This window comes from Lytechinus pictus, unplaced genomic scaffold, assembly GCF_037042905.1.
Source record: "Lytechinus pictus isolate F3 Inbred unplaced genomic scaffold, Lp3.0 scaffold_19, whole genome shotgun sequence".
NCBI lineage: Eukaryota > Metazoa > Echinodermata > Echinoidea > Temnopleuroida > Toxopneustidae > Lytechinus > Lytechinus pictus.
In genome coordinates this window covers 3658389-3670058 of record NW_026974140.1, presented here as the reverse complement: position 1 = coordinate 3670058, position 11670 = coordinate 3658389, and positions in this window count along the sequence as shown.

Sequence of the window (11670 nt, the reverse complement as noted above, 5' to 3'; positions counted from 1 at the left end):
TAAACTCAGGTTTAAAGTTTTGGTTTAAGTATGGAGAGCCAATTGTTACATAAATCACTAACAGTAGAGATATCATACTTCAGCTCATTTGGCTCTCAAATCATTCATAATTGTCTAGGAAGTATCAAAAGATAATTTTCTTCATCATCGATGAATCAGGAAAGAGCACAGTAAACATAAGAAACATACAACTAGATAAAAAATTTGACACTTTTGGCTTTTCATACTTAAACCACAACTTTAAACCTGAGTTTAAGTTAAACCCGACTTCAGAATACGGGCCAATATGAATATATACGGTTCGAGAAAATAATAACATTCGACTTAGAACCGGAATGAAATTACATTTGCTTCCGATTGTAATAACTTTTCACAGGAATCCTGGTTCAGTATTTCACTAGAATAATACTCCAGAACCTTGTGGGAATCCGGGTTGCTATCTACGATTGTCATATGTTATCCATAAGCACGTGGCAGAAAAAAAATGTACAGACAAATGTTGACAAGCAAAGAAAAAAAAATCACTACAAAATTGAGGTCATTGGTCATTTCGTTCCAGGAAAAATTTGAGAAGCAAAGTAAAAAACAAAAGAGGTCCTTACTTGCGTATGCATGACATATTCCCCTAAAGAAATATATTTTGGTCTCTCAAGGGGGGGGGGGGGCAGATGTACCCCTGCCTGGATTCGCCAGTGGCACATAGGATACAAGGATATAAGATTCGTTTTAATTGATGCAGGATTTTATTTTACTTAGAATACAAATATGCAATTTAGCAGCACCTGAAAAACACACACTCCGCACAATATCAGCTACATGAGTTCCACTAACATCGAAAGAGATGTTTATTTCTATTTCATCCATTTTCTCTTCAACTGACTTTAGGCAAGGCTTTATCACAACGTTAAATATAAGATCGAATCAGCGGGCACCGTTTTATCCAAGGTGTATACTTTTCTTTCCAACGGTGCAACATTATATTCGCCTAGAATTGGTAGCTTTTGATTAACATTTTGATCTCTAAATGCATGTACTATCAGTATTAATTTATCAGTTAATGTACATCGTGATATTATAGGTGTTTTTATGGATTGTTGTATGTTTCATCTCTTGCGGCCAGTTAACAAAAACATTGTACACCTTATACTGAATCATTCAAATCTACCAGGATCTATGATAGTAGAAATTCTAATTGTTACACTCTCTCAAACACACACTTTCTCTATTTCTCTCTCTCTCTCGATCTCTTCCTCTTTTTTTCTTTTCTTTATTCCCATCTCTTCCGTGCCAATTTCTGGTTCGACAGAATTCATTGTTTTTATGTTATTTGGCCGCATGTATTTTCAATTTTGGTTTATCACGATGGGGATGAATGTCGTAATTTAATACATGCACCCCCAACATGATAAACAACCTTTCTATGTGTTTTGATATTTCTTATGATGTAGAATTTGTGTAAATTGAGTTTTTTTTATTTGATATTGATTGTATTTTTATGTAAATGATTGTAAAGGGTTATGCAATTCGGCTTTTCAGCCGCTATAGATACCCTTGTTGAAATAAACCGTTTTAAATAAATAAATAAATAAAATTGTTATTTGCAACCAACTTCTTTCCTTGAATTATCACTGATATGACGATTTCTAATGACGTTTATAACCCCCCCCAAAAAAAAATAATATAATAAAAAAAAATATAAAAGGATTCGAATTTAATCTTTTAGCAAATCTTCCCAAATGATGTGTTGGGTATCAAAATCTTTTTGGATTTTCTACTTCCTGAAATATGAGAAGAAATAAGATGAGTGACGGTTTTGACTACGCTCTTTGCCAATCTCTATAGGCATCATCGCTATCGGCAAAGTACTCTTCGTGCTTTACTTAGTTTTTTGGGATTCCCCCTAGGACTTCACCGTTTAGAAACCTTATCATAAATTTTAACAAGATATTATATTACTTTCGTCTTTTAACTGCTATTGAGGCTTCCTTTTTAGCTAATTTTTGCCTTTACGTGGAGAGAATAGAGTTTTCTGTTCACCGTTATTGACGTTTCATAATCAACAACACCACTTAACATGCTTAATCATTTCTAGCACTACACGTACACAGTACGTATAGTCTAATTTTATTCACCTACTTTGCTACTCCTCGTTTGATTTTGTTTTCATATAATTTTGATTCTCTTTTGTAGCTTTGAATTTGATTCCTACACTAAAATAAATTTCTATTCCGAAAGATATGTCGTGTAGATATTTCATAAAAATTATAATCATATACATTTCCATAATAGCGAGGAAGAAGTATCGACTAGTTTTGGACCCGAAGCCCACATTTATAATTCGGAACACATCAATCATGTCAATGCTTGTACCTGACTAGCAATGTATCAATATTTTTTATGTTTTGGTGGAAGAAGTAATGTTTTGAGACTACGATTAATTGCACTAGTATACATACGATTTTTCTGATTAAAACCCATTTAAAGCTTAAAGGACCAACAATTAATCTAAATCATACAAAACCATAGTTGCGGATTACTCTTTTTTTCAGCCATTAATTATTCGTAGTATAACATTTTTTCTTGATGAGAATAATTGTTTCACTAAAATCGTAAGATAAATTCCCCAAAACATATTTTGATTTCATATAACCCACATCATTTAGGACATGTGAGTCAGTAATCTACTAATGAATTGAAACAGTGACGCAGCTTAGCAAATTTAAAAAAAGTTAACCATGTAGAGCTCAATTGCAAAAGGGGTTAGATCCATTTTTCATCAAATTTGATTTTTTTTTGTCTCAATGTATAGACTTTTGTAGCTGTATAAGATGACACCAAAGAAAAGTTGAATTTCGTATTAAAAAGTGAACGAAAATGACAAAGAAAAATCACTTTTTTCAAAAGGGGTTAGATCCACAAAGGATATTTTTGGAAAAAAAAAAAAATGAAGACAAGTAGATTTCTTTTATTTCCAATTACATGTTCATACGGCAGGGTAGTACACCATGGCGATTTAGTTTCCTTTAAGAATATAGCAATATGGGAGAATGAAAAACATGATTTTTCTCGGAATGGTCCAAGGTGTATTTAGCCCCTTTGCAATAAAACTCTTCTAGGCCGGGGGTAAGGGTTAACCCCTCCAACAATTCGCCCAATATTTTCGCCGCACGAATTTATTTAACCGCGCCGCTTGCTGGCTTTTTACTTTCAAGTCCTGCGAATCTTTCGAGACCAAATTTGCGACACCCGGGTTTCGAAATTACGCAACATTTTAAAAGCGTACGACAGAGACCCAAAATTGCCCAAAACGTGAGTTCGTGTTCAAAGTAAATGCAATTGTGTATTAAAAAAACACATAAATGTATTATAATTTTTAGTTTTCCTGGTCTAAATAGATTTATTTTATGTTTTGTATGATCTCAAAGGAGTCCCCGACAAAGTTCATTGAACAAACAATGAAAAACAAAATGACGAATGCCAAGAACACCACAAAAAGTTTCTACACCAAAAATCAAGACATTTTGAGCTTTATTCCTGGAGTTAGAGGAAAAAGTAAGATTTTGCATACATTAGCATAAATTAGCATAACCTATTAATAGCGATTTGCATGAAATAAATTGCTGACATACAGTTTTTTAGATTATGCCCCAGACAACCCGCGTGCCAAATTTTGGCGCGAGCTTTAATGAGCAAGGACAGGACCTAGGCAATATTTTAAACTCATTTCAAGAAGAAGATTGTTATTATATTCAAGTAATGAACAATTCAATTTTGGGTCGGGTGTAGGCCTATACGAGATGTGACTCAATGGTAGGATCCCCTCGCGTGATTTTATGCCATTAAGCATACTGAATAATCATTCTCCGTACACATTCTGCTCATTTTAGCGAATGAAATCATTTTTTCTGTATCCATAGCAACTAAATACATTTCGATTTATACCCTGCAGGTATGATCTGAAAAACATTCCAACTAAATGACAGGTATTGCGATTATGTGGGTAAATACAACAGAACGGAGAAGGTTGGAGATGCATTATATATTTGAAAGGAACGAAAATTGCATATTTTTTTTGAAATTTGTATCTCGTATTAAAAACAGATATCAAATCAACTTCGACACAGATGGAGACCATCCTACCTATTGTGGTTCTAAAGAATTGTTGGATTTATGATCAATTATATTTTTAAACCCCAAAATGCATGTATGACATCACAGACTTTAGGCCGTCAATTTAATTGAAGGGAAGAGAAATTAAATCGCGATGATGTATGCTATAACATTAATAAGAACAATAATATACGGTATACTTACCCAGGGTAGCCTCTTCAGTATTTAGGTATAGTTTTTGTCATTCCTCAGAAATTAAAAAATGTCCATGATATTTTTGGGGAGGGTTAAGGGTTACAACTTAAACCAAGGTCATGACAATGCGTGTGTGTCTATATTTTGTTAAGTTTAGTCTTCCATTTTTTCTTTAAAAAAATAATCATAGGCCTAAGAGATTATAAAAGACTTAAACTTTTCTTCAATAAAATGCTAAATAAATATTTATTGAAATATTTCATCATGATCCAAAATTAAAACGAATGAATGCCTCACATTCATCTCTGACAGATGCAGGCTTGAATTTCATCGCCAGGTTTCTTTCATTATAACCAAAATTGCGAAGTGTAAAATTATATGTAATGACAATGTTTTAATGCCGATCTTTACATTATAGGTGAGCAGTGATGATTTTTTTGTATTAAGATGACATGATATTGACTTACATGGCTTTGTTGATTTATTAAAAAAAAATATTCGAAGCATGTTCTCTGTATTTGTCAGTATAGTACTTTAAAAAAAGATCGCATTATTGTAAGAAACGTTATTCTTTTCGTGGAAAGTGACAAGTGAATTGAAAGACAACTGCCATAAGTAAAATGTGGCCCTTATTTTAATTGAAGGATCGTATTTATGATAGTCATCTTTATTTTCAAATTTTCATTTTTTCACGAAGTTGAATAAAATGATACGATATTTTAGGAAAGGTGAAATAAAAAATTTCTTGAGCTTTGACATTACTCTCTATTCTAATCTGGAAGGACAGTTCATTAAAAGGTACCCCCTATTACATCCCTTCAGAACCCTCACATTAAAATGTCCTCGCCACATCCCCAACTACTAATCAAAACAATTAAAACTCAAAACTAGCACTAGCACTAAGGTAGAAAAATAGAAATAAGAATCGCCCGCACACTAACAAGTGGCACAATGACCGGTATTAGTCAGGTTAATGTCGATAGTACCCCGATACATTGCCTATATCTCTTTCCATGGCCCCGCCTTAAACGTAGAGCAGCGAAATACGAAACAATATCGATAGCTCCTTAATCGAATAAGAATGAAACAAACAAACAATTAGAGATATAAAGTGACGCTTCGGCGATCTTACCCGAAAAGGTATACAAGTCAGAGCTAAAGTAAAAAAGGTAAGGATAAATTACTTCCAAAAAATAATGATTCAATAAACCTTACAAACATCAGTTTGTTTGAAGACAGAGCTTTATAGTTCAAAAACAAAATGTGAAATTGTACATTTCTTGGAAATGACTCAAAATGTCATCAAGCGATTGGATGTGATTAATTTTGTGGGGGATTAGGTGTAACGATCCACTGTGCATTTAAAAAATAAAACATTTCCTGTTTATTAATAATTATGATAATTATCATTTTAAAATTGTTATCAACATAGTCCTTTCTCTGCTTTATATGGAAGTTCATTTTGTTAATCAAACATATGTAATACTTAAAATTTTCAAGTACATGGCAAAGACATTTTGAGATAAGGGTAAAATAATCATAATTCGAAACATGACCTTATAATATTTAATTTTGTTAGATTAATTTGTTGCTATGAGAACATACCCCCCTCTCCTTGTAGCATTAACCTGTATCAAGGGAAATTAAAGGAAATGAGCTGGTGCGACATCATGACAAATGAGAAAAGAGGGAAAATCAAGCGAAATTGGTATCATGTGTTTTTAGATATCACATATACAAAAAACCCAAATGAATCTTACCATGGTCCTCTGTTGCACTCAACTACACGATCACTTAATATATATTTCGCCATTATCACTCAGGAAATAAAAACATCGAAAGAGTTGCATTAATTGTCCCAGAATGTTGGGGGAAAAACATGTTGGGCGTTATTTTGAGGCGTTAAATTGAGCCAGGTCATGTTAATATCAAACAACAAATGGTTGAGGGGCGAGATGCTTAAATTTGCAACACTGAGAATCGCCGACTTAATACCTAGTCGTGCAATGATGCATACATGTCAGCAACGTGTTGACCGAACTATCACAGAAGCTTACCGACATAATTACAAAACTCACAAGATTTTACACCAATATGACAAGGGGAAGCGACTCTATCATGAACAGCGATGACTGGAAGTCATTTCCCTGGACCTGATTGTCTGTGCCTTGAGGGTTTTCTTGGCCGACATTTCCAGCCGATGTGATCAAGCAACATAAAAGAGAATTGGAACTCAGAGCAATAAGGGTGAGAAGTCCGATTGAAATTTGATGACGTAACTGATAGCCAACCCGTAAAAAAGGAAATAGGAAGCGGCTTGTACTTTAAATTTTAAAGCTCTATATTGCTCGCATTTTCTAACCTTAATGTATTTCCTGATGTTAGAAACTTGTTTAAGGAGTGTGATGTTCATTCTTCAGCTCATTTTCTTTTACCGTTTTCTTCACCCCTCCCTTGTTTACTCTCCTTCATCATTTACCTCTTCCCATTGTAATTATCACTCTGGATTCCTTGAAGTATTTGGGAAATGTTCAGTTGCTTACACAGCAAAATAATTTTTCTCTCACAAGTTGACATTTCAGATTGAAGAGTTAGAGACACGATGTGAGTATAAAGTTGGTTTGGAATTCTTCTTTTTCATTTGGTTTTCATGATTTAAAAAGATCAAACTCAACTCAGGCGTATTACCAATTATGCAGCAGCCGAAAGGTGTCAATAAGGTGTTGCTTTAAACCTCACTAACCATTTCCTAAACCAACGGTATATCCTGATAAAGGGGCTGTTGTATCATGATTCTGTTTAATGCCCTATCATCATCGGTGTCTCTTTCAGTCACCCTGGAGATAGATCAGGATAGGACCGATTAATGTCCAAATGTGTGCGCTGTTCTTTCTTAATTGATCGTATACATAACCAATTGCCCTTTGTTCACCAAAAGCAATGTGTTAATATGATGAGGGGAACGAAATCACTGCAGGTCACTGAGTGCTCACCTTTAAAAACCATCTCGTATTCATTTGACTTCGACAGCAATTACATTACAAAACAAAGATCGAAATGAACTAAGACGGGTATAGACTGTTGGTGATCGGGTAAAGGAATCAATCGTCCAGTCTGCCTTTGGTATTCTTTCAGTCGTGTTAAACCGGTCTAGAAAGATTATGGTTCATTACACCATCTTCACATAAAAAACTACGCCACGATCCACAGAGATGTCACCACTGACTGTTTGATCACAAGTGAATTATCGATTGAGAGTAGTATTAATTAATCAATTCAAATCGGTACAAATTCTCAATATATAAAAAGCGAATAATAACCATGATAATCAAATAGTGAGGATTGCAAAATAAGATATTGAACTACTCGGCATTAGCTACACACATGGTACTGAAAGACTTCACTTGAATTCCAAACTAATTGAGTCGATCTTAGACTGGCATGGACACACACCAACCAAACGGAATCTTCAAGGAATACACACATATTCTACCAACTCCATAAAAACTCAACGATACTCGAAATTGACGAGAATGAAGAGGGGGGCTGTGTCGATGTCTGAACGACCCATAATCAAATACAAACTTTATCTTTTGCTCTGTTTTTTTTCTCAGGTTCTTCGAGACGCGTACATGTATCAAATAGGGAACACAAATAATTCTGAAGGAGTGTTTTGTTCGACTTTGCTTAGAAACAATTGATTAAAATGTTGCTTGCAAAGTTCTTGAAATTGCTGCCTATATAGCATGTATAGTGGGATATTGTCCTTTGTTCTAGGGTACAATGTCCTATTGGGTGGTTAATATGACTGGGTATTGTCCTTCGTCAGAGGTGATAATAGAGAGGGTTTTTGTTTTCATTTACTAGGAGCCGCTCTCTACAACGCACTAATTCCTTTCAAATGCAAGTCATATCATAATGGAAAGCTGATGGGATTTTGTCGAAAGTTGGTGGACCGGGACAGCAGCGTAGTCTCTTGACTCTGGACAACAAAAATATCAGATTGTTAGTCTGGTGCCAATCTTCTGATGACCTGCTGTCCAGACCCACCAATTGTCGACAATAGCCTATCGGCTATCCATTTTGATTGACTTGCATTTTCAAAGGAATTGGTGCGTTTTAGAGAGCGGCTCCGTAGTAAATGCGAAAACTCTCTAATGGTTCTAGAGAGTGGTTAACCTTATGGTGAATTGTCCCAAGTCCTAAGGGATAATGGTTCTAGAGGTTGGTTATGGTGTGTTGTCCTATTAAAGTCATAGGGGATAAAGTTCCTAACGGGTGGTAATGCCTAAGTCACAATTGCCCGCTGGTGGCAGGACACCGGGGGTAGCAGGACACCGGGTGTAGCGACGGGGTGAGCGATCTTTTTCAAGCACCCGTCCCCAACGGCTAAATAATCCTTAATACATCACAGTCACAAAGCCGTACATACACCTGATTTTTTTTTTGCCGGGGAGGGAGCGATTAATGGCCGGACATCGACCGGACATCTGATACTAATCCACGATTAATCCTACGGTGATCATGCGATTGCCGGACATTGAACCGCACATCGTACTGTCATTGGTGGAGTACCATACGGACATCGTACGATGCCTGGGCGAAAACAAACCGGTGTACTTTACCTTTTGGGATCTTCTTGTGCTGTGAAGTGAAAAAAACGCGCTGAGAACTGTGCGTGAGAAATGACGCGAATTATAAAGGGCACCCGACGCACCTGTGTTCATCGACCGATGTCAATCACATTGGCCATGCATCGATCATACAATATATCTATGAATAACGGTCGGACGACGGTCGGTTAGTGACTTAAGCCCCTTTCACAATTGACGTACGACCATTTGCGATCTTTTGGTCGTGCGACAGGCTGCAACAGGCATCAATCGCTAGTCATCTCATAAGATCGCACAGAGGCTTTCACAGTTGCAACAGCTGTCGTACAACAAAAACAACCAGTAAACCCCGTTGCACGAGTAAGTCGCATATGCTCTTATTGTGCTCGTGCAATCACATGCGAGTGTTGCACGAGGGATTGCGAGTGGAACGGCCGCATACATGCGAATGAAACGGTAGTGCAATGTTGTAAGCCGTTGCGATCGGTCTTGCAACAGTCTTATGGCCCATATTATTATCGCAACCAGTCGCAAGACAGGTCTCTGTACATGTAGGTCGCTTGCACATGTGCAAGTGTTGTACGACCTCCAGTCGACTAAATGCGACTAAACTTGGTTGTGCCACCTCTCGCACCAAGTCGTACAGCGTTGAACAACACTCACACGATGATCGCCCGACCGATGATACGACCCCGGGTACGGCCTGATGCGAGTGAATCGATCGTATTTGATCGCGTTCGGATTTTGAACATGTTCAAAGTTCAGATTTGACCAGTCACGACCACCTCGAGTTCGTGCGACCGTCTACAACGACTGCGAGTGCTCGCAAGACACCAAGAGATCGATCGTGCAACAACAAGAAAAAACTGTTGCAGGTGGTCGTAAACAGGTCGTACGTCAATTGTGAAAGGGGCTTAATGTCCAGACAGACATTGGTCGATAATCGGCCGATGTCTGTCCCATGTCTGATTTCAAGGACGTGACCTCCGATGATAAGGACACCGGTTGATTCACGGTCGGACATGGGACGATACTTGAACGATGTGTCAATGATAGGTGGCCTATTATAAAGATCGGTGAAGACATCGGTCAATATTAACTCCCAGTTATCTTTGTCCGATCACCCCTCCAGTGCTACCTGAGAGCCCTGGTCATCGCACGATGAACGCGGGTGTCCGGCCAGCAACCAGTCCAAAATGACCCCCCCCCCCAACATCGCAAGTACATCGTAAACCTAATCGTACTGGAATGAGGTATATGTATTACCTTTGTGGGGGTATTGTCCTCCGTCCAAGGCGATAGTGGATCTAGAGGGTGGCTATCCTAGTGGAATATCGCCGTAAGTCCTATAGGATAATGGTTCTAGAGGATGATAAGGGCCAATGGTCCAAATGGATTGTTATTATGATGGGGTATTGTCCTTCATCGTCATAAGGGTTGATTATCCTGTCCTCCGTCCTGGCTTACCATCTCCCAGACAGAAATCAACTACATTCTTACAAATACCAAAAAAATATAAAATAAAACATAATCCAAATTTGTATTCCGTTCTCCTACACTTTAAGGGGCAAGCCAAGTAAACTCATAATTCACAGGATACCATCTCCCAGACAGAAATCAACTACATTCTTACAAATACCAAAAAAAATAAAAATAAAAAATAATCCAAATGGCATTCCGTTCTCCTACACTTTAAGGGGCAAGCCAAGTAGGCTCATAATTCACAGGATACCATCTCCCAGACAGAAATCAACTACATTTTTACCAATACCAAAATATTAAAAAATCTTAATCTGAATGGGCATTCCGTTCTCCTACAATTTAAGGGGCAAGCCAAGTAGGCTCATAATTCATAGGACACCATCTCCCAGACATAAATTAACTACATTCTTACAAATACCAACAATTAAAAACAAAACTACATAATCTAATGGGCGTTCCGTTCTCCTACACTTTAAGGGTCAAGCCCAGTAGGCTCATGATTCACAGGACACCATCGCCCAGACAGAAGTTAACTACATTCTTACAAATACCAAAAAAAAAACATCTTCTGACTCGGCATTCCGTTCTTCTAAACTTTAAGGGGCAAGCCCGGTAGGCTCATAATTCACAGGACACCATCTCCCAGGAAGTAATTAACTACATTCTTACAAATACCAACAAATAAAAAAAAACACTACATAATAGACGCATAACACCTACAAGTCGCTATGCGTTAGGAAAGCACGAAATGTGGTTAGAGATTTAAAAAATAAACATCAAATATACATTAAATAAATAAAATAAAATATATTAAAACATAGATTGAACCTGAGTGAACATTCTGAAAGAGTTTGGATTTCAATTGTACTTTGAATTGCTCAAGCTGGGTAATAATTCGTAAAGTCGGTGGTAGCATAGATCCATGGTGGTATAGAGAATTACATCGTGCTGGTGCAACTATGTGGAAAGCCCGATCTCCATATGATTTGGTATTGACAGTAATTTCACAGAAAATTTTGTGAACCAGAACGGAGATTACGGTTTAGTTCATGAATTCGGACAAGTTCTTGAAGATAAGCATGATTAAAACATATAGAAACGCTAAATATCAGCAAATGATGCACAAGGAGTGATTTAGTTTCCTCAGTACTCTGAATGTATGATTTCTTTCAAAGGTCGATGAGTCATGATTAGAATTGAACGAAAATAGCAGTGTTATAATTCAACTTCCGGTTGATTACCATTTTGAGCGATGGATCAAGATTCAATA